A 22,778-nucleotide genomic window follows, 5' to 3' on the forward strand; every position below is an offset into this window, starting at 1 on the left:
TCTGTAATCTGGATACTTGTATATTAATCTGAATAGTATAATTATAGAGTAGAATATTGAATAAGTGATTGAATGCAAACTTGTGACAATGCAGTTGATCCATAAACAAATTCAGTCGCTTTACACTTAACGGCTTCCTTTTATCAGTAGACCCAGTTATAGATGAAGAAAGACCGATTTGGAGATGGCTTGAAGAGAATTCCTATTCATTCGTACTGAACCTCCCTCAAATTAAATCTTACCTAATCCCATCCATATCTTCGCAGCTTTGATCAAAGTTTAGTGTTTTTATGTTTAGGATTTTTTAACCTAACTGTTAATCGTCGAGGACCACATCCAGATAAGATGAATGGCAAGTGATGGCTCTTGAATAGTAAAATGTGCTTACCTTCAAAGAATAGATGATCGATTACTGCAAATGAAAGTAAAAACAAAGGTTTTCTTTTAGTGCAAACTGTTCAGAATTTTGATAGTCGACATCAAAGAAACCGATGACTGCTCATTGCTAATCTTAATGGATAAATTGATTTAGAAGAAGGGGAAAAGTTATATTTAACCTGTCTGGTTGCCTTAGTGTTAATATTAATTGAAGTCTGATTTATATACTTGTTATATTAATCAGATTACTTCGGTGGTTCGGATTTGGCTCTATAAATGAGTAATTACTTTAGTTGGAAGCAATTTACAAGTTTATTTGGTTTATGTTGAATCACATGTGCAGGTAATAGTCTCTCAGAATTTCTATGGCTATCATCAAACCGATGATAGCTCATTATTACTCTTAATGACTTGATCGTTTTGTCAATATAATATTTGGTATAGAATTTACAGGTTACTTGATAAATATTCTTTTACCATTTTACTACTGTTTAATTATTTAGAAATGATTTAACATCTTACATATGTAACATCTTGGCATGTTACAGCGAATACACGCGTTAAATTGTATGTTATTACTTCTTGAATTACCTTCATAGTTAAACTCCCGTTTTATATGCAATCCTCGCAACCCTCGTTAGGTCATAGGTCAAGAATTCAGAATCTGGAAATAGTTGCCTATTCCTCTCCCTCACTATCTTCCATTGGATTTCTACCGCGGTGTAATGTTCCCCCAGATTCTTTGTTTGAAGTTAATTTTTGGCGATAGAAGGATTGTGATGAAAACAGAATTTTCCGGACATTTTCCATCGTTCAGTGGTACAAAAAGATCAACAACACAACTTTTCTTCTTCAAGTGAATAACTAAACTAACACATAATTAAAATCTATGTTAAAATAATCAAATCATACCAGAGTATTGTGATACACTTGAATCAGGACTCACAACCACCATGTTGTGTGTTAACTTCACTAACTCTAAAACATTCATTTAATAAAAATAAAACAAATTATCCCCCAGATATATATCATTCGAATCAAAAATACGTTGGGTGCTGTAGTTTGAGCTATCCCTCCGGAGGAAGTTTCATGTTGTTTAAACCGTTTCATGTCAGCTCAGGCACGTCCTGTTTGTTCCTTTGAGTGATGTTGAGACGTTGGAAGCGACCATGAATCATGCTTGATTGTGTGACGAGGAATAGGAAGTTTTATGTTGTTTAAACCGTTTCATGTCAGCTCAGGCACGTCCTGTTTGTTCCTTTGAGTGATGTTGAGACGTTGGAAGCGACCATGAATCATGCTTGATTGTGTGACGAGGAATAGGAAGTTTTATGTTGTTTAAACCGTTTCATGTCAGCTCAGGCACGTCCTGTTTGTTCCTTTGAGTGATGTTGAGACGTTGGAAGCGACCATGAATCATGCTTGATTGTGTGACGAGGAATAGGAAGTTTTATGTTGTTTAAAACCGTTTCATGTCAGCTCAGGCACGTCCAGTTTGTTCGTTTGAGTGATGTTGAGGCATTGGAAGCGACCATGAATCATGCTAGATTGTGTGATGGGGAATAGGAAATTCTCATGTAGATGTTAGCTTCTGTGCTGTTTTCAGAGGTACAATCGATTTTCTAAAGGAATACATTTTATAGATAACATTTTGGGTACGGTCTTTTAAGATGACAGAATTGTTTAACTGTCTGATTATTCAATGAAGAGTAGAAGGAATGCTAAGCAAAATATTTAAACATTTTATAAATAACCAAAAAAGACGTTGAAGATAAGGATGTAAGCTTCTTATACTATGTACGTTGAAGATGAATAGGAGTGACATATTTTTAATTCATAAAGGATACAATTTCCTCAAGAAAAAGTTATAAAAGCGTGTAATTGTCTTTACTTATATGTAATAAAAATACTATAATTTAATCAAATCTCAAATTTTAACAAAATACATTGTCACTCCCTTAATCAATTGTTTCATATAATTATTTTATAAATTTCAAATTTTTAATTTAGCCATTTTTATTTGGACATGATTGTAAAATTGTGTAAATGTTCTACTTTAAATGCCGTGATTCCTTATGGAATGGTTAAATGCAATGTTATACAGGGTCATCGAAAAATAAATGCCTAGATTTTAAATAACTGTCATAAAAAAAACTATTAAAGGTATTTTAAAGGTTGTAGTCTTAAAATGTGCGGAAAGAAATAATTTTTTTTTTTCATGCCTTAGTATGTTTTAATGTGAGCACCGTTCGTTGCCCTGCAGATATCAAGTCTGTAGTCAACTTCCTGCCACGTGCGTCCAATCTTATCTGGCGTAACAGTTAAGATTGCGGAAGAAATTCGCTCCCGAAGAATGGTCCAAATCCCGAATCTTTTCTGCGTAAACTATATTTTTTATGTACCCCCAGAAAAAGAAATCCAAAGGGCTAAGATCAGGACTTCTAGGAGGCTATGAAATGGGGGCTGCTCTACGTATCCAACCGTTTGGGAAGCGTGCGTTTAGTGCAGCGCGTACCTCGCGATGGTAGTGAGGTGGAGCCCTATCTTGCATAAAAATGATTCGCTGTCCAGTCTGTTGTTCGATATCGTCTAATTGGGGGAACACAAACAGTTCAAGCATGTCCAGGTAAACTAGGCCTGTAATGGTTTTTTTCTACAAAAAAGAAAAGTCCAATAACTTTGTCATGAAATAACGCGCACCACACATTGAGTTTGGAAGAATCACGCACATACTCGTGGATTTCGTTTGGCTGTTGCGATCCCCATACACGGCAATTGTGACGATTTACACATCCATTTATGTGAAACGTAGCTTCATCACTAAACAGCACTCTCTGTAGAAAATCTGGATTATCATCAATTTCATTTAACATAAAACTTGCAAATTCAGTTCGTTTAGGGCGGTCGGTAGGTTTTATTTGCTGTTTTATCTGAATTTTATACGCATGAAGTCTTAGCAGTTTGTGCAATACATTTTGTATTGTTGTTTTTGGAATGTTTAGTTGAAGACTTCGTCGAGCAATAGATTTTTTTGGGCTCCTAACACAAGATTGCCGGATACGCTCAACATTCTCTTCTGATGTTCTTGGTCGGCCTGGTCTAGATTTTTTGCCGACGGTCCCTGTTTCCCTAAACTGGTTAAACCATCGAACGATAGCTTTGTTATCAGGTGCTGCTTGACCGGGTATGTTCTCCGAAAGAGCCGCTGTACACTGACAATTGACTTTGACTCCGCGTACCAAATCACGCACTGTGCTTTTTGTTGCACGGTCAACATCGTACTGAGCGGCGGCGCGTCTGTGGCCGGCTGATCTTGACGATTGCGCAGCTTGTCTGCGCATCACAAAGACAGGGAAACACAATCAGACGAACTAAAAACAAAACTTGCGTTCACCAGTTATCGTCCAGTGAAAGAATTACTCATTTAACATGAAAGATTTTGATGTTATAATTTTATTAAATCTAGGCATTATTTTTCGATGACACTGTACTTACTGAAGACAGCATGGAGGTTATCTTAAAAGGCCATGAATTGAAAATTAAACAATATTTTTCAATCAAACCTCAATTTTATCCTCAGTGAGGCTAGACAGCGTGGTTTATTTCTCCATCGGATCTAATGACCCGTGAGGAGTTTCTTCCCGTTAAGACCCATTTCCGGTCTGTCTGCACCTGATGGCGTTACCCCCAATCAGCGGAATCCATTTACAGATTTGCCGTAGCGCTTTGGTTCAAACCAAGCTTCATTTCTAGCTTTGGTGCTTCTCTGCCATTATTTTGGTTAGTTGGGCTACTTTTATTACTGAGGTTTCGATTCTATTCAATTTACTTTTCAGCATCAAGTCTTCCTACGGCAAGTTTTGAACATAAATAATTTGCGCTAGCTTTCAACTATCGATAATTTGCTAAGAAAAACATGTTTCTAATGACCTTTATATTGGCAACATAGTAGCCATTGTTAAAAATTCATATTTATTATGATTTCTAAATGAATTTCAAGGATACGTCAATATTAAGTGAGTTAACTAATTTTGTGTTTGAAAAGCCAGATGCTATATCAGTCTTTACATGTAAGTCGAGGTGTGACATCAAGACGGTCCGTTGTCGATTTTCTTTGCTTTGTTGGCGATGTCGTTTTCAAGACAGTACCTCAAGCTGTGGGCTTTGAGATTAAGAGACGCGAATCAAATATTAGACCGTTGCTCGAGATCTTCTCTTGGTATGGAACTGAAGTGATGTCTTTATTCTCATTTAGATCATTCATAGTAGTCAAGGTCACAGAGGATTATCTTCAATCCCGATAAGTCCAAGTTTTTCAGTTACAACAAATCTTACTTTTTTTCTTAGAAAGAGGTGTATTTATCCTTCTTACGTCTTCTTCTGCAGAATTGAGATTCGCCGGAGTCGATTTCAGAGCCAGTCAGAAATGCTGAAAGTGGTTCTCCTTCTAAACCTCAGCAGTGCTTCAGAATTTAAACCTTTTTTCTTTACCGTCTTTATTATAGCATGGTCTTGATATAGCAACGCTTAATCGTGGAATAGCTCCAATTATGCTTCGGTCAGTCGGCAGCGCAGCTAGCCGATGTTAATCTTTTGTGTGTGTTTGCCATAACTTATTGCTTGACAAATTTCAAATGATTTAAAATCATCATCATATTCTGACTTTGTATATATTTCAGCGGCCGAATATCTTGGGCATTAAATTGTCTAGGTTTGCTATAAGCTCACTGGTGACAGGGTTAACAACTACACTAAGTACCTGTACGAGAAGTGAGCAATTGCTCAACAAACTGTCTATAACTTCCAAATGCCTCAAAAACAGCTCTTTTCGTCGAGTGATCATTTAGTATGGAATCTGTTGCTTTAAAGCTAATCGTGTTTCCAAATTTGGGTTTTAAGTTATGGGTTTCCAGTGTATAAGCAAACAGACTGGGTCTTTTTAAAATTGTTGAAGAATTGTTTCTCAAATCTTCTCAAATACTAGTTGCTTAGCGTGACATACTCAAAGCAAACCGTCAGAGACGTAAGCACATGTTGAATCAGCGTTACCTAACCACGTACAGAACCTTAAAGTAACGAATTTCAACCTCTTTACCTCATTTCATGACGTTGATACAGGTATTTTTTTTAACTCTCAACGGTAATGCCGTTACATTAGACAACTTAATAATAATATTTTACTTATCAAGTAATAATCAATAAATATTGAACACTAATAAAAATTCATAATTTAAATAACAGCGAAGCATGCTTAGACATACATACATGAAATAATAACGATAATAAAATTTGATAACAAAATAAAAACTACTATAAAGAAAGCAACAAAATTAACAAATTTAACAATCTGAATGTGCTACCTAATCAAAAGAAAAACCATCACAAATGCAATATTCTATCAATATGATGTCAACAATATACTTTAATTTAATTTAAATAGATAATAATTTATAATTCTACTCAAAGTTTGACAATAATAACGTAACAATCAGCAATGTAACTAGGGGTTTCAAAAACTTAAATAACAATAATAAAACTCCAGCACTACAATATCATAAATACTAACAAGACTTTACAATTAACAAAAGAATGCGTGGGTAATTAACAGAAATAAATACTGCATCTGGGTTAGGATAGACTTGGATAACTATTACTTATATGTTTAACGGTGCCTTTTAAGGTAGGATAAATATAATATTAAATAAATTATTATTTTTTATTTGTTAACCTTCCATATTATTCTCCACCAATAGTAGCGCGACTGAAGATTGATCTCTGTGACTATCGGCTCCTGGCTATTACGAAATACGAGTTGTTGATGACACTTTGATTATTGGCACTGTGTCATCATTATAATATGTAAGCGACGTATTGTCTATTTACCTTTAAGGTTTTAGAGCATTGCTCTTAGTGGAAACAATCTAATATATAATTGAATGGCACTCAGAGGACAATAGCAGCTGCTGTTTGTGCAGTGCTGTAGTTGCAATAATACAAACAACCAGAATCATAGTCAGAAGTAAATCATTTCAGTAATAACACAACGTTTTATGAAATAAGTTACATACTAATATAAGAACAATCATATAAAGTCACAAAAGGTCACTTAGTATAATTTAAATATTGGTGCAATATGGCAGGAATTCTTGCATAATATATCGGCATCACTCTAGTAAAATGGTTTTAAATTGTTGAGAAATTTTGAGCTGCTACCCAGTTGTTAGGTGCTGAGGAAGCGCGTTATAGACCCATAGAGCTGAATAGTGCATGCCCTTTTCAATAATTATTTTTTATAGATCGGGTACACCATGTTGCCCTTGTGTTATTGATATCATTAAATTTTCCAGAAAATATCCTCAAAACGGATCGGTTTATTATGTGTGCCAAAGGTAAACCTATGTGATTTGCACATTTCTTAAAATCTTCCGATGTAAAAAATTCCCACCCACGTGACCTTGGTTTTTCAAACTTTAAATTGATTTTAGAAACTGAGATATTGTAGTCAGGTAAAACAAAATAAGAAAATGTTTATTTTGTTGTTGAAAAGCTTGGATACTATTAACATACTCGAGAGCTGCATCAAAATAAGCCAGCTGTTTTATTGCTGGTTTCCAACTGAAACAAACTATTTGTTATAACTTCTTTCTGCATCAGTTTGGGTTTCAATACCTACCTTATCATTAGTAAGGACAGTAAGGTTGCGTGAACATTTTGAGATACCTCTTTATTTACAACTTTCCAAGTTGTGCAACCCATATTACGGCTTCTTTGTGTAAGTCGTGTTAAAATTATTTTGTGAAGAATAAATTACATTTCGACGAATTGATTTATACTTTCTAAATAGGACATAGAATCTGGTGAAGATTAGGTTTCACTTTAAAAATAAACTCCCGCCTTCGCGCACAAGGAATTCAAATTTCTGTCGTTATCCTAGTCTTTTTGTGAGCGTTCACAACAACTATGCAATACAAATGAAGTAAAGAATTTAAAATGACTGTATTAAATGTATCGAATTAAATTCGTTATTTAAATCTAATATGATTAACATTTGACTTCGAGTACCAGCAGGTTTACAGCACAGTTTTAGTTCATCAAAAGTTGAGCAACAAGTTTGAAAAACTCGAGAAAAATGTAGACGGCTCGATGTGACGCGACGGAACGTTTGAGCTAGACTTGGAATAAAGAATACAATGAAACGCTGATTGGACAAGGAATAAAAGACGCTCTCTTGTTTAGACAAGGACCGTAGTAGTCGACTCTGGAATCGCATTTAATGGTGTCTTATTGTTATATGTTTGGTATATACTGCAGCTGTTGCTGTTTCATAATCCTTCTCGGGATTCTTCCATAGTATTCCGGGTAAAATAAAAGATGCCAGGGCTAAATTAATTAAGTACGAGTTGTAATAACTTTTTCTCTCCACATTTTAGCATTAATCATAGTTTATAAATATTATAATTGTGACCTGGTTTTAGGAGAATGAAAGGAATTGCTATATAGTGTTACTGAAACGCAAAAGAGAAATTGGTAAAATGGAAACCTATTAATAAATTATTAGTAAGTGTAAATACAGCACTTGCTGGATTTTACTTCAAATGTGTGACTTGTGTTCCATTCCAAATAATTATAATATTTCTCCGTTAGAAATGTATTTAGAATTTTATTTGATACTCTATATTTTAATATTGCATAATATTTTATTTATAGCTTTCATATTAGCATATGTTTTTCTCTTTATCAATAACAAGTTACTATAGATTTTACTACATACCTTTAGTTATTTACGCAATTTAGGAATGTTTTAATAGAACATAAATGAAATATTTAACATGTGTCTGAATATACAAAAAGAAACCTTCATTATGACCTTCCAAAATTCCTAATAGAACAATATGGAAACTATGTTTTGTTCCACTTGATTGAGAAGATCAAATTTTTCAGGAGGTTGATGAAGCTTGTAGGAATAGGGTGAGGGTAAGTAAAGGTTTGAGAAGACGTTGAAAGTATATTATTCGGTTCCATTTGATTTAGGATGAAAAACTATTTCAGGATGTTAAAAGCATTATCTCGAGCTGTAGGAAAGGGGTAATGATGAGTAAGGGTTTCAGATAAACGTTGAAACTAGATTATTTGGTCCCATTTCATTAAGGATGAAAAACTATTTCAGGATGTTGAAAGCATTATCTCGAGCTGTAGGAAAGGGGTAATGATGAGTAAGGGTTTAGATAAACGTTGAAACTAGATTATTTGGTCCCATTTTATTGAGGATGAAAAACTATTTCAGGATGTTGAAAGCATTATCTCGAGCTGTAGGAAAGGGGTAATGATGAGTAAGGGTTTCAGATAAACGTTGAAAATAGATTATTTGGTCCCATTTTATTGAGGATGAAAAACTATTTCAGGATGTTGAAAGCATTATCTCGAGCTGTAGGAAAGGGGTAATGATGAGTAAGGGTTTCAGATAAACGTTGAAAATAGATTATTTGGTCCCATTTTATTGAGGATGAAAAACTATTTCAGGATGTTGAAAGCATTATCTCGAGCTGTAGGAAAGGGGTAATGATGAGTAAGGGTTTCAGATAAACGTTGAAAAATAGATTATTTGGTCCCATTTTATTGAGGATGAAAAACTATTTCAGGATGTTGAAAGCATTATCTCGAGCTGTAGGAAAGGGGTAATGATGAGTAAGGGTTTCAGATAAACGTTGAAACTAGATTATTTGGTCCCATTTTATTGAGGATGAAAAACTATTTCAGGATGTTGAAAGCATTATCTCGAGCTGTAGGAAAGGGGTAATGATGAGTAAGGGTTTCAGATAAACGTTGAAACTAGATTATTTGGTCCCATTTCATTGAGGATGAAAAACTATTTCAGGATGTTAAAAGCATTATCTCGAGCTGTAGGAAAGGGGTAATGATGAGTAAGGGTTTAGATAAACGTTGAAACTAGATTATTTGGTCCCATTTCATTGAGGATGAAAAACTATTTCAGGATGTTAAAAGCATTATCTCGAGCTGTAGGAAAGGGGTAATGATGAGTAAGGGTTTAGATAAACGTTGAAACTAGATTATTTGGTCCCATTTCATTGAGGATGAAAAACTATTTCAGGATGTTGAAAGCATTATCTCGAGCTGTAGGAAAGGGGTAATGATGAGTAAGGGTTTAGATAAACGTTGAAACTAGATTATTTGGTCCCATTTCATTGAGGATGAAAAACTATTTCAGGATGTTAAAAGCATTATCTCGAGCTGTAGGAAAGGGGTAATGATGAGTAAGGGTTTAGATAAACGTTGAAACTAGATTATTTGGTCCCATTTTTATTGAGGATGAAAAACTATTTCAGGATGTTGAAAGCATTATCTCGAGCTGTAGGAAAGGGGTAATGATGAGTAAGGGTTTCAGATAAACGTTGAAAATAGATTATTTGGTCCCATTTTATTGAGGATGAAAAACTATTTCAGGATGTTGAAAGCATTATCTCGAGCTGTAGGAAAGGGGTAATGATGAGTAAGGGTTTCAGATAAACGTTGAAAATAGATTATTTGGTCCCATTTTATTGAGGATGAAAAACTATTTCAGGATGTTGAAAGCATTATCTCGAGCTGTAGGAAAGGGGTAATGATGAGTAAGGGTTTCAGATAAACGTTGAAACTAGATTATTTGGTCCCATTTTATTGAGGATGAAAAACTATTTCAGGATGTTGAAAGCATTATCTCGAGCTGTAGGAAAGGGGTAATGATGAGTAAGGGTTTAGATAAACGTTGAAACTAGATTATTTGGTCCCATTTCATTGAGGATGAAAAACTATTTCAGGATGTTAAAAGCATTATCTCGAGCTGTAGGAAAGGGGTAATGATGAGTAAGGGTTTAGATAAACGTTGAAACTAGATTATTTGGTCCCATTTCATTACGGATGAAAAACTATTTCAGGATGTTAAAAGCATTATCTCGAGCTGTAGGAAAGGGGTAATGATGAGTAAGGGTTTAGATAAACGTTGAAACTAGATTATTTGGTCCCATTTCATTGAGGATGAAAAAACTATTTCAGGATGTTGAAAGCATTATCTCGAGCTGTAGGAAAGGGGTAATGATGAGTAAGGGTTTAGATAAACGTTGAAACTAGATTATTTGGTCCCATTTCATTGAGGATGAAAAACTATTTCAGGATGTTAAAAGCATTATCTCGAGCTGTAGGAAAGGGGTAATGATGAGTAAGGGTTTAGATAAACGTTGAAACTAGATTATTTGGTCCCATTTCATTGAGGATGAAAAACTATTTCAGGATGTTAAAAGCATTATCTCGAGCTGTAGGAAAGGGGTAATGATGAGTAAGGGTTTAGATAAACGTTGAAACTAGATTATTTGGTCCCATTTCATTGAGGATGAAAAACTATTTCAGGATGTTAAAAGCATTATCTCGAGCTGTAGGAAAGGGGTGATGATGAGTAAGGGTTGCAGATAGGCTGACGCCCTGAGAGTGAGGGAGTATAGGGAAGATTTGCTGCTTTCAAACCAGCGAGTTCGCGATCAATGCAAGCTGCTCAACAGTCTGTAGCTTTACTCGCTTTCCAGTCACATTCTTACATTACGATAAATGCCTATGTAAAACAGCGATATGAAAACTTTGCTTTAAATTTTGTGTACGAATTAGCACGCAAATTCACGCATTAAACTAGTAATGCACCAATTTGTTCATAATGTTTTTCTCCAAGTAACATGCTTTAAAGTCAAATTAACGCAACAGACTAGCAAAGGAGTAATCAACATGGACCAGAGTTTGAAAGAATAAATCCTTCTCGTGAGAAAAGTTTTACAACAAAAGTGGTTGTGTAAGTCCAAATTACTGAACTGCTAATTAATAAACCGTTTTTAAAGTGATTTGAGAAAGTACTATCCCGTCTATTTACCTTAATAAATATAATTAATTAATTTAAAACTAGATAATTAAGTGCAGTCTAATAAAACAAATAACTAATAAAAAATTATGTAAAGGGATTTTGTTAAACTTGCGGACTTAAACTTTTTGGTAAATTTAAATTAAACCCCACTACAATTATGTACAACACTCAAAAGGTATGTTTCCTGCATAAAATTGTATTTTAAGGAGAAGAACATCTATGAGATAAAAAGACAACCATATGTGAGAGGATTAGTGCTTTAAGATTAATTTTATAAACATTACTGATCTAAAATTCAACACATGAAGTAAACACAATAAATACGTCGAGAAGAGAATTTCATGAAACAAACACTAATTGAGGCTTTATGCATAAAACTTCATTTAACTTTTATAAGGTGAATTTTGTAAGTGTTAGTCTGCTGGGGCTTTCAAACAACAGTGCTTATGCTGAACTAACGTTTAAGAGTTTTAAATATTCCTTTTGACACAGATGAAAGAAAAATAGACGTCTGTTGTTGTTATCTCGAAATGCAACATTAAATAAACATTGAGTCATGCCTAGCACTGTCATCTTTTAACTTTTCAATTTTTAACTTGTCTCAAAATAGTATTTAATTATTTTATTCCTTTTATGTGATAACGAGTCAAAACAATATACACGTAATTGGGCGCCACATCAGGTACACATGTTCGCCAAATCGTTACTGAATAACAGTATATACACCTGGAAAGTTATTGGTCTTTCTCGCTACGTCAAACCAAATAAAATGTTTCTACCCAACGTATTTTTCTCAGGAAAACACAGAGATGAGATATAGAGGTACAATCCCTTCCCAAAATTTCTTTTTTTCGATATTTAGTCTGATTCATCAAAAAATATGCAACATTCCTACAACATGCACGCATATATTACATTTTTATTCTTAACTGTACTGCACACGTACACTCTTAGCCTCCAAAATTAACCCTAACCCCAAATTTCACTTACTTTCTTTTGCATTTTTTGAAAATGCGTCACAATAATCCCAACTTTGTCACAATACAACGTCTCCAAATAAAGGCAGATCTTTATGATCAGTATTCAGATGTCATTCAGATTAAATACCGATATCGTCATCTCCTATCTCAGGACTATGCTGTAAACTAGCTGTTTCGCGCGGCTTCGTACGCTTTTTGTAAGATTTTCCCGTGTATGTGCACTTCTGGTTAAAGTGAATTATATTTCCAACGCCGATGTAGAATTGCCTTGATCAAGAAAATCTGTGTATGTTTATAGCCATTCTAAACGAGCATGTAATTTAAGTTCAACCAGAAATTAATCTTAAATACAAATATACATAACTTTGCGGCTTCAAATAGTGATTGGCTATTTAATATACGTAATTGTTCTGTAATTGCAGTTTATAATGTGCAGGCGCTTTGAAAATTCTTACCTTCCCCGTGTAAAATACAAGTACATACAAATTTTCGTAATGGTCGGTCAAATAGTTTACGATTCTATAAAGGACACAGACAAACATTTATATATATATATATATATAGAAGATTAATGAAAATACTTATCAAAACTGTTTTTACACTACTCACATACAAATACTGTTTTTTTACAATACTCCTTTATATAATAATTTACCTATATTTTATCTTTTTTTACTTTTTATACCAGGTTTGCTTTCATGTCATTAAAAAATAATAATAATAATAAATAATAAATTTGTTTATTAATTTTTAAATACGGTAATTAATGGATATCAAGGGTTGGAAAGTATAAAATATATTAAAAATGTCAAGAATATAATTATGGAAAATATGTTACTTCAAAAAACAAACATTGTATTTATTGAGGAAAATCAAAAACAATTGAAACAAGTTTCTCTGTAGTTATCATTAGTTTAAAACGGATTTTTTTAAAATTGTTCATGAGAATTGAGAAGAACCTTGAGAACCCAAGCTGAAAACTTTATTCATTAGCCTTTACAAAATCGAGTTTCCTTGCTGTAACTGTTTTAGCTCGTCCAGATGCTGTCGGATTTATGTTCTTGCACTTGAAGAACCTCAAGGTTACATCCAAGTTATTTACGTATTATCTCTCACACACAATTGTTGTTTAAAACTGGAAAGAAAAGATTATACTCAGCTAAAATAACTAAAGAAGTTTGAAGATAACATTTTAGTACACTTTGACTTTACAATTCCTTTTCAACTAGCAGTTACCCACGGTTCTGCACGCAGTTTCGTAAGCTTTTGCTCGTATATGAGCTCTTCTAGTTCGAGCGAATTATTTTTCCAATTCCAATTTTGAGGTTACCTCGATTAAGAAAATATACATACATACACATATAAAATTATATTTTTACTAAAAATTTTAATTTTCTAATCTGGATATTTCCTTACTCTGTGTTCAAGAGTGGTTACCGAAAAGGCTTAAATAAGTTGTGTTACTTACTTAATGACTATTTTTAATTAGAAAATTAAAATAATGGTTAAATTACTTAAACATATGGTTACGCTGTCATAAAACAATGTTTACACAAAACATTGATTACATTTAACAGGCTCTTTTCAATAAATTATATAAGTTTAAAGGACAGTGGGAGAAATAGGAATAGGTCTATATGTCAACCAGAGATCCTAAGAATGTTATTGTAAAATTTCAGTAAAATCGGTATTTTGTAAGTTATTGAGTAAAACACACACACACACACACACACACACACACACATACTTAGAGTATAATACACAGGTATAATAAAGAAACGTGTGATGATCAAAAGGTATTTTACATTGCTTACAATTTCAAAAATTCTTTTGTTTTTCCTATACTTGATACGGACAGGAAACGAAAATATTCACGAATTCAATGACAGCCATCTTGAAACTTCCGAATTAATGGGAACTAACTAACTAGTTACCTAACTTACTTGAAAAACTTGTACGTGATACAACTTCAAACGAAAGTTGGCCCTAGTGGGTGGGATCTGTAGTATGCTAATGTACCCAACTTTTCTTGTTTTACAAAGCTAATTGTAATAGGCAGATATAAGTATATTTTTGTTTAATTTAACTAGAAAATAATTTACATTAAACAAATGTATTTATTGATTTTTTTAATACATATTAAATGTTTGTGTCTACTTACTTGATCATTGGATGTCTCAGAACCATAACCATGCATTTTTCAATTTATTATTTAGCATAGAATTTGATTAGTTTCTGAGATTGAGGATGTGAGAAACCACTCACATCTATCTAAGATCTCTAGACAAGAAGCTCGGTGAGATAGAACATCTTCACGTTCCTTAATCATTCAATGTCATCTTCTACACCAAACTTATTTTGTGAAGCCGTCTCATTTCCGTACTTTATTGAGAATAACTTTCACTGTTTACGGCTGTTGAGTAATCTGTTACAATTAATAGTAAAATATATCAATTAATTTTGTGACTAATAGAGCATAGTGCGGGTGTATCCATGACCTATCTCTTACAGGAGATTGTGGCTCAATTCCAATAATCGAGGAAAGAAGAAACGTTATAACTGTACCAGCACTGGGCAGTTTTAGAATGGTTTTACCTGTCTCTTACAGGAGATTTTGGCTGAACTCCAATGGTCTAGGAAAGATAAAACGTCATAACTCTACTAATACTGGGAAGTTTTGGAAAGTTTTTCGGGCATTAGTATTGATATTTCATAAAACTATACGCCATAAACGCTACCGATATTAATACATTGATGAGTCTGCCATAATGACATAAATACGTATTTATTGAATTAATACAAATTGTTATTTTGCTATGCAATAATTATATTACACGTGTCCTTTCGTATTATTAAGTTTTTTTACACCGAAATCAGAACTTATTAACAGCATATAACAGTATAATATAACATATTTTATTAACCCATCCATTGACAACTGCGCTCAACAATGAAATGAAATATCCCTTCCGTCTCAGTGACGGCTACGTGTGAATTCTGTCATCTATAATGTCAAAGTGAAGGTGTATTATAAGTTTAGACGTTTAATTTGCACAGCACTTTTGAGACATCAACTCTCAATGTTGTCATGTAAATATAAACATAATACTTTCTAACGTTTAGAAACACCATAATCTTTATACCTTATAGGGAAAAAATCGTTATAGGCAAATAAATTTCTTTGCAAAAACGTCATTCGATTTAGTTAAAATTAATCAGAAATTAATTTTTAACCCATTTACTTATAACGGATCAACTGTATACTTCTATAATTTTAAGCTGGTACTCACAAGAAGTCTTAAGAGGTATTGACGAAATATTTCACGAAAACTGTCAACTTTGGTTATAAAATAACTCAGATAAAAGTTTGGCTCAAATGTTCATTACCCCCTCCAGGAAATGTTTTGTGGTTAAGACTAATTGACGAACTCATCAGTGTGATGTGCAAGAACTAGCTTTGTATTAAGGTTACTCAAATTTTAAATATTACGGCAGTAATCGTGTTCACAAGCTAGGTTTTGTATAAGGTTTAATAGTTATATATATATATATATATATATATATATATATATATATATATATATATATATATACGAATAAGCAAAACTTTTGGACTTTTGAAGGATTATTCCACCCCCCTTTCAAAAGGGGGTAGAGGGGGTCTCTTTACCCCCTAATGAGCAAGTAACGTAATAAATAACAATTTGTAGTGGCAATACAGTGTCTTGCATCTTGCACATATAAACTCAGTGCATATGTGATATATATTAGTACGACTTTGAGGTGCCCAGCTTATCACTTTATGTAGTACCTAATGTTTCTACTGTGGATAGTTTTGGTAAGAGATGTCTTTTTCTAGCTGGCATTAAAATGTAAGGGATTATTTGCGCATAACTTTTACAAGGATCGTCGTAGAGATGTTTTGTTTATGTCACTGTGTTTCCATTAAATATACCTTTAAAATGGCATGTCAAAAGATAGTGGTTGTAATTTGAAAATTTTAATTTATCCCCTTTTCAAAGTGGGGAGTACATTTTCTTACTCTCAAAAAATCCAAAAAAGTGTATCAGGACTTAACTGCTACCATTTCATGTAAGGGGTTGTTTCACAATATTTACTAGGATTGTCGTAGATACGTTTTGTTCAGGTAATTTTTTCTTTTGAATGACATGTCACAAGATAGGGGTTGCAATAAGAAAATTTAAAGTTACACCCTCAATCCAACCCCCTTTCAAAAAGGGGGGTTTTTTTACCCTCCAAAAAATTCAAACCAGTATTTTAATAGGTATGGTGAAGAGTTTACATCCATATCTCAATCCGTTTGGAATATATCCAGGCGTGACAGGACTTAAATTACACCCTGTATATAAATTATACAAAATTAGGGCCTCATGGCCTTTTTAAAACCAGTTCCTTTCATATAGAGACTATAAGGGAACACCGTCATTTGTATTATAATAACAATTAAACTATACACATTTACAATAGAATATCTTTCAATTGACAACTAAAAACACAACTTTGTTGAGATAAACCATCCAATCTCATAACAATAAAAAGGTGTATAACTCATACGTAAGTAGTAATATAGCACTTCTGGCTCTTTTTGGGACACAAAAGGAAATCTATGTAAAATCTCTGAATGAACGTAAAATATGAACGTGAGGAACTTAAAATTTCAAATAAACGTTAAATACATAAAAATACTTGTTTCTTCACAACACTGATTTGTGTGTTAGTTTACGATTATTTTCAGTTTTTATTGTGTTAGTTTTGCTTTCATTTAATTTTAAAACTTAAATTGATTAAAGTACGATCATTATTGAATATCAATGGCTTAAAAACATAAAATATACTGCAACAATGCTAAGAAAATAATTATGGCAAAAATATTACTTCATAAAAAGACCAACATTGCATTTTCAAGAAAAATAAAAGAAAACTTTCTGTATAGTTATCATTACGTTTAAAATATTTAAAAAATTATTTCTTAAAATTGTTCTTGGGAATTAAGAAGAACCCAAGCTGAAAACTTTATTCATTAGCCTTTACAAAATTGAGTTTCACCGTTGTAACTTTTAGCTCGTCCAGATGCTGTCGGATTTATGTTCTTGCATTTGTAGAACCTCAAGATAATAATACATCCAAGTTATTCACTTATTATCTCTGACACAGACGTGTTGTTTTGAACTGGAAAGAGAAAATTCTACCTAGCAGATTTATTTCTGCTGTTGCAGAAAAGGTTGAATAAGAAGCATTGAAATAACATCAGGCTTACTATATCCTTTCAAGAATATAAATGTAAATAAATTGAAAATATAATTAAACATATAGTTGTGCTGTCATAAAACATAGAACAGTTGATTACATTTGACAGTATTTTTCAATTAATAATATTTGTTTGCTCTAATGCAAGTTTAGAGACAGTGGGGTAGAGCTCGGAGGGAATTTCGAAATAAGAATAAGATTATTTGTTAACCAGGGACCCTAAAAATGTCCATGTCAAACTTTAGTACAATTGGGCAAGTATTTTTTACGTGATTAATTAACACACACATAACATACAGACAAAAACCTTCTTTTTGTATATAATATTATAGATATAGACGGATAAAGTGATCGATAACTTTTTTACACTTGTTAAGGAAATATTGATTTAAATGACAAGTAATGAATAGATCATCTTTAAAAGAAGTAGCTTATGCATTAGATCTTTTCCCCCTCCTCCCCTCCCATTTATGCCAAAATTATTTTTATTTTCAATCAAAATATTTGTTTTTGGCCCAAAGCATACATTTTCTATATGCTCGTCCGATAAGTAAGTGTTGGATGAAACAGCATGGCTTTTTCATTATCAGTGTCGCCATGCTTAGAGACTGGCAAGGGACGACACTACTAGCAAACAGCAAACAAGTCACTAAGCTGATTGTAGTAGAAATAGTAAGCAATTTAGTAATGTAAAATAATGCTCTGCAGGAAATGAGAAAAGTTTTGATTTTTTAGTGGTAAGATTTGTTTAAAATCAAGTACCACATTGTCTATTATTGTGAAATATCCATGTTACATACAAAGTGATATTGCGTGAAGCAATATCTCAAATGCAAAAATATTTAAAACGATTAGTATAAGTGGAAAATATAGGGGCTTAATAATTGAGTTGAATAATACTCTTATATACCTCCATAGGACTTTAATGTCCACAGTGTAACAAAATAAGTGTGTTATAAGCTTATACCCCCGGATATTTATTTTTACTTTTTTCTAAAGCCATAATTAATTTCCATCACAGAACCAATTTTTACAGTAATTATTCCCAAACCCAAAAGAAACCAAAAATTCAAAAAATCAACACATACCCGAACAGCAGCCATTTTATTTTAGGGTTTTACTTGAGAATTTTAAATTTGTTTGGTGTCTTAAGCTGTAATTTGGAATATATATTTATGACCCAAAGACTAACACACGTCAAAATGTTAATTCGTTCACATAATGCCAGTAGCTCAAATATTTTAGTACTCAGCTTTAAAAAACGAATTATCTCCGTTATTTATCAACCGATTTTCTAAAACATGGTATTTTTAGATTTGCAATTAAATTCTCCACATGAAACATTATAAAAGTTTTTATTTATTTGAAATATTTAACTTTAAAGTTTGTTAGAACTTGCCATTTTTTAAATAAAGCTTGAAAAATTAATATTTTTCTAGAACTATGTCTTTGGCTCATAAAGCTAACGAAAGCTACAAGTTTTTACTTTTTACAAGCCAATTAAAAACTGTTAAGTGATTGCTGTTTGGGTAATCAATTATTTTCTTACATTTTCGCTATATTTGGATATATTTCGGAAATAATACACGAAAAATTGGTAGGGAGTTCTAGAACACTATTTATATAAGTATATGTGCAATATGTATTTCAAAGATTATAAGTGTTGAGATGAATATAACCTTTACAATTATAAAGGGCAGCTTTTGTTCAAAATATTCCTCAAAATCTAAGAAACACTGGTTTTCTGTATTTTAATTGATTCGAGAGACTGCTAAAGAAACATTAGGATCCCAAAAGGTTACTGAGAAGGACCAGATCATTTTAGTCATAGATGTTGAAGGCTCTTCATGTGAAAAGCATCACGTGTTCGATACTGACGGGAGGGTGATGCTGCTTGTCGAGAAGCCTCTGACTATTCACAAATTCACACAAAACACAACTCGTAACTGACGATATCAGCGTTGCACGCTTTTTTAGAACACATACAGTGTGTATAACTAGAGGAGCTGGGGGTTGGAACAATACACAGTAGAGGTTAACTAAGGGTATTGGAGATCAATGTGCTTCAAATCAGGAGAGCCTCTCATTCATTGACGTACATTGAAGGGGGAAGTATACCATTCATTCTTAAAATGTATTGCGTGAGTGGTAAGTTTATGCAGTGTACCAATTAGACCAACTATAGCTATATAACTTATTGTCCTGTCCTGAGCCTGTCTGCATTATCCTCCACTTTATTCGATTTTAGAAATAAAAAAATCCATTTAGATCCATAAATAGTATTCTTTAAGATATACTCGGGCTGTACCGATACTTGATTGAAGACCATTTAAGTATATAGAAAAATATACGGTCCTAAAATCGAACCAAGCGGTCTTCCTATATAAAAGTTTCATTTTCAAGTAATGACCCGATTAGACAAATAATATACTAAAAAAGGCAAGGCGTTCTCCTTTTAAAACTCCTATTTCAGTTTTTTTTTTTTTAATATATTTCATTCATACAATAGAATACTTATAACTAAACTATTTAGAAATACTTTTGTTAAAGGTATAGCATTACAGAACTACTTAAGACTATAACATATTTCTCATTTTAGACGAGTTTTTCCCGAACATCCAGGCAGTATTAGTATTACATGTACATTGGTTTTGCACGCTAAATTAAAATAATTAGCTGTTTCTCTTAATCGGATCACTAATTTAAATTTTATTTGTAAAGGATTGAAGACCTAAAAGTTTTAATCGAAAGAAGTTACTGTAACGCTAAATTTAATAAAATTGCATGTAATTTGTATTCGTATTGCTCTAGATCTGCAAAAAGTAACGCTCAGGTTTGGTCATTTCGGATTAAATGTTTAACATTTTAAGTTAACAGAATTTCTCGGTCTCTAGGTAATGATAATGATAGTATCATGTAAGAAAACAAATATGTTTGAAATTAAATTACTATGCTCACTCCCCTAGTCAGTTTTATTTCACGACATAAATTGTTTCCTCAACATAAAATCTGAACTTATAAGATGCATCATAGATGCGACGCCATTATCGAATTACTTATGGATCACTGTGCAATAGCATCGAGTAACATGCTTTGTCGAGTTTTATTTAATGTCAAGCAGAATGCCCAGAGTGAAAATAGAATTATTGCATGCCAATGAGTATAAGGAGTAATTATAGAATCACCATCGTATGTGTTTTAATTATGTACATACATTATTTTCCTTACAAGTATTATTTTTGTAAGTGGTGTAAGTGGATAGCTAGCTAATACACCATTAAACTTTGCTTATTGGTGTTTTGGGATATTTAAGGTATAATACTTTTAATAAAACACAATTTTTATTTTATCTGGAAGGCTTTGTATGAGTTAATTTTCTAAATATAAAATCTAATTTTTCCGCCACATACATTGAAAATTAGATACTTACTTGCTCTAAATTAGCAGTAAATTAATTTAATCTTCTTTGGGAGATAAATGAGAGGTCTTCCAACAAGAACAACCCTGCTTTACCTACTATGGCTATGATAAAAATCAGTGTTATGCAAAGTTAGTAGTGACTCAAAATTGAGCAATACATTTTTTGTTTATTTATTAAATTTGCATGTGACGGGTAAGTTTAGCATGTTCCACTAGATGGAAAATGGTAGCTTCGTCTTCACCATGTGCGGTCACAGTTCTCACTCATAGTATGACAAAGTTTAATTTTCTACTCTTGATACACCAAATACAAAAGTAAGGATCATGCCCTGTACTTGTTGCAGCATTAACATTTGCTAGAAGCCTTTGCGCATGGAGATATGAAACATGGCAGAAGCAGGTACAGACTTTGATTGGTTGCATTATGCTTTATTCCTTTCTATAAATCTTCTGGTGAATATGTTTCAAATTTTAACGTTAAACTCATTTCAATGTACATAACTGGAAAACGAATTAGAATTTTAAAAATTTAAATGCAATAAATCATATTGTAGAAATTCCTTAATCCCTTCATAATCACAAAGCAAAGTAAATTATACATAATTTTATTTTTTTAATACTGCCCAATTTGTAATGACCTACACTTCGCCAACAATATTATGTATTACGAGATATCCTAATGCCATATTTAATCAAAAATAAAATTTACTTTATACCCGGTTCAAGTAATGTAAATACAGTAAATATACGGTGTGAAATACTGTATTTATGGATAAACCGGGGTGAATAAAGAACACGCGTAGTTTATATATTTTACGAAGTATTGAATAGGAAAATGTTATGTAATCGTAAAATTTTATATTCGCTAAGATTAGGTAGTTTTCGTAGCATCAAGAGATATCAAGTGATTATACCAGACTCCCAGAAGAAGGGCGAGTTACGAAAACGGTATCACACTTGTTGGTCAATGCAATAAGACAATTAGTTCATTTGTAGTTTAAATGTTTCCAAACGTATTGAGTGATAGTTGAGTCTGGTTAGAACGATTATAAACGAGAAAGGTAATATATTGGGGAGTATTTTTTATACACTTATTTACCTTTTTCCAATTGGACAGCCCTGAAGACAGTACCGGGGGCGTTGTGTTAACTGGGCGCCGCACGGAGCTACACTGCCTCTGCCACCCCCGCCGCCCCGCCACCCTGCGCTCTCACCCCTCTCTGGTGGCGACTCCCGTTACTACTAATACCGATAACAGCGTTACAGCCCCTAACTCCCGACAGAACACTGATTTATTTAAAAATATTGCAGTCTGGCGTCAAGTCATATCAACAACATACTCACATAGATAACATTTTCCGCGACGCAGCAAAAATTGTGATGTACATGTACAGTTTTTATACTTTTACTCGAAAGATATTTTAGGGTAAATATAATATTGATTTACTTAGCCTATTTATTGATGCTACAAAACACAAAGTTCCAATTATATTGCAGCATTTTACATATAATAATTATTACAAAGTTCGTACACTATTAGCTTACACAGAAATAACATATAATAAATAACTTTTATAGATCCATTGACAAGGTAAGGTAATTTAAAAACAATAGAACACTATTGTTTTGATAAAGAAGTAAAAGTAAATTAACATCTACTTACACTACAGTAAATCATCTGTGCTATATATATATATACAGGCTACAATGAATTAAATTAAACAAATTAAATTAAATATACAAATCGGGTACATACATTTTTATTTCCCTATTGAAAGGTTGACACGACAGAAAAGAATAATTCAATATCGTATAATATTGAATACATACAA

At 32.7% G+C, this 22,778-nt stretch overlaps 1 protein-coding gene across 1 annotated transcript in view; it reads right to left on the minus strand.

Annotated features, from left to right (window-relative positions):
• LOC124361767 (synaptotagmin-15-like) overlaps positions 1 to 22,113 on the minus strand; it is an 83,935-nt gene extending 61,822 nt beyond the window's left edge. Inside the window, exon 1 of the mRNA XM_046815733.1 lies at positions 22,046 to 22,113. The gene's annotated coding sequence lies outside the window, so the exon portion shown is untranslated. The remainder of the gene's footprint in view (positions 1 to 22,045) is intronic.
• Positions 22,114 to 22,778: the final 665 nt, after the last annotated feature.

The sequence above is a fragment of the Homalodisca vitripennis genome, chromosome 5 (assembly GCF_021130785.1).
Source record: "Homalodisca vitripennis isolate AUS2020 chromosome 5, UT_GWSS_2.1, whole genome shotgun sequence".
Classification (NCBI taxonomy): Eukaryota; Metazoa; Arthropoda; class Insecta; order Hemiptera; family Cicadellidae; genus Homalodisca; species Homalodisca vitripennis.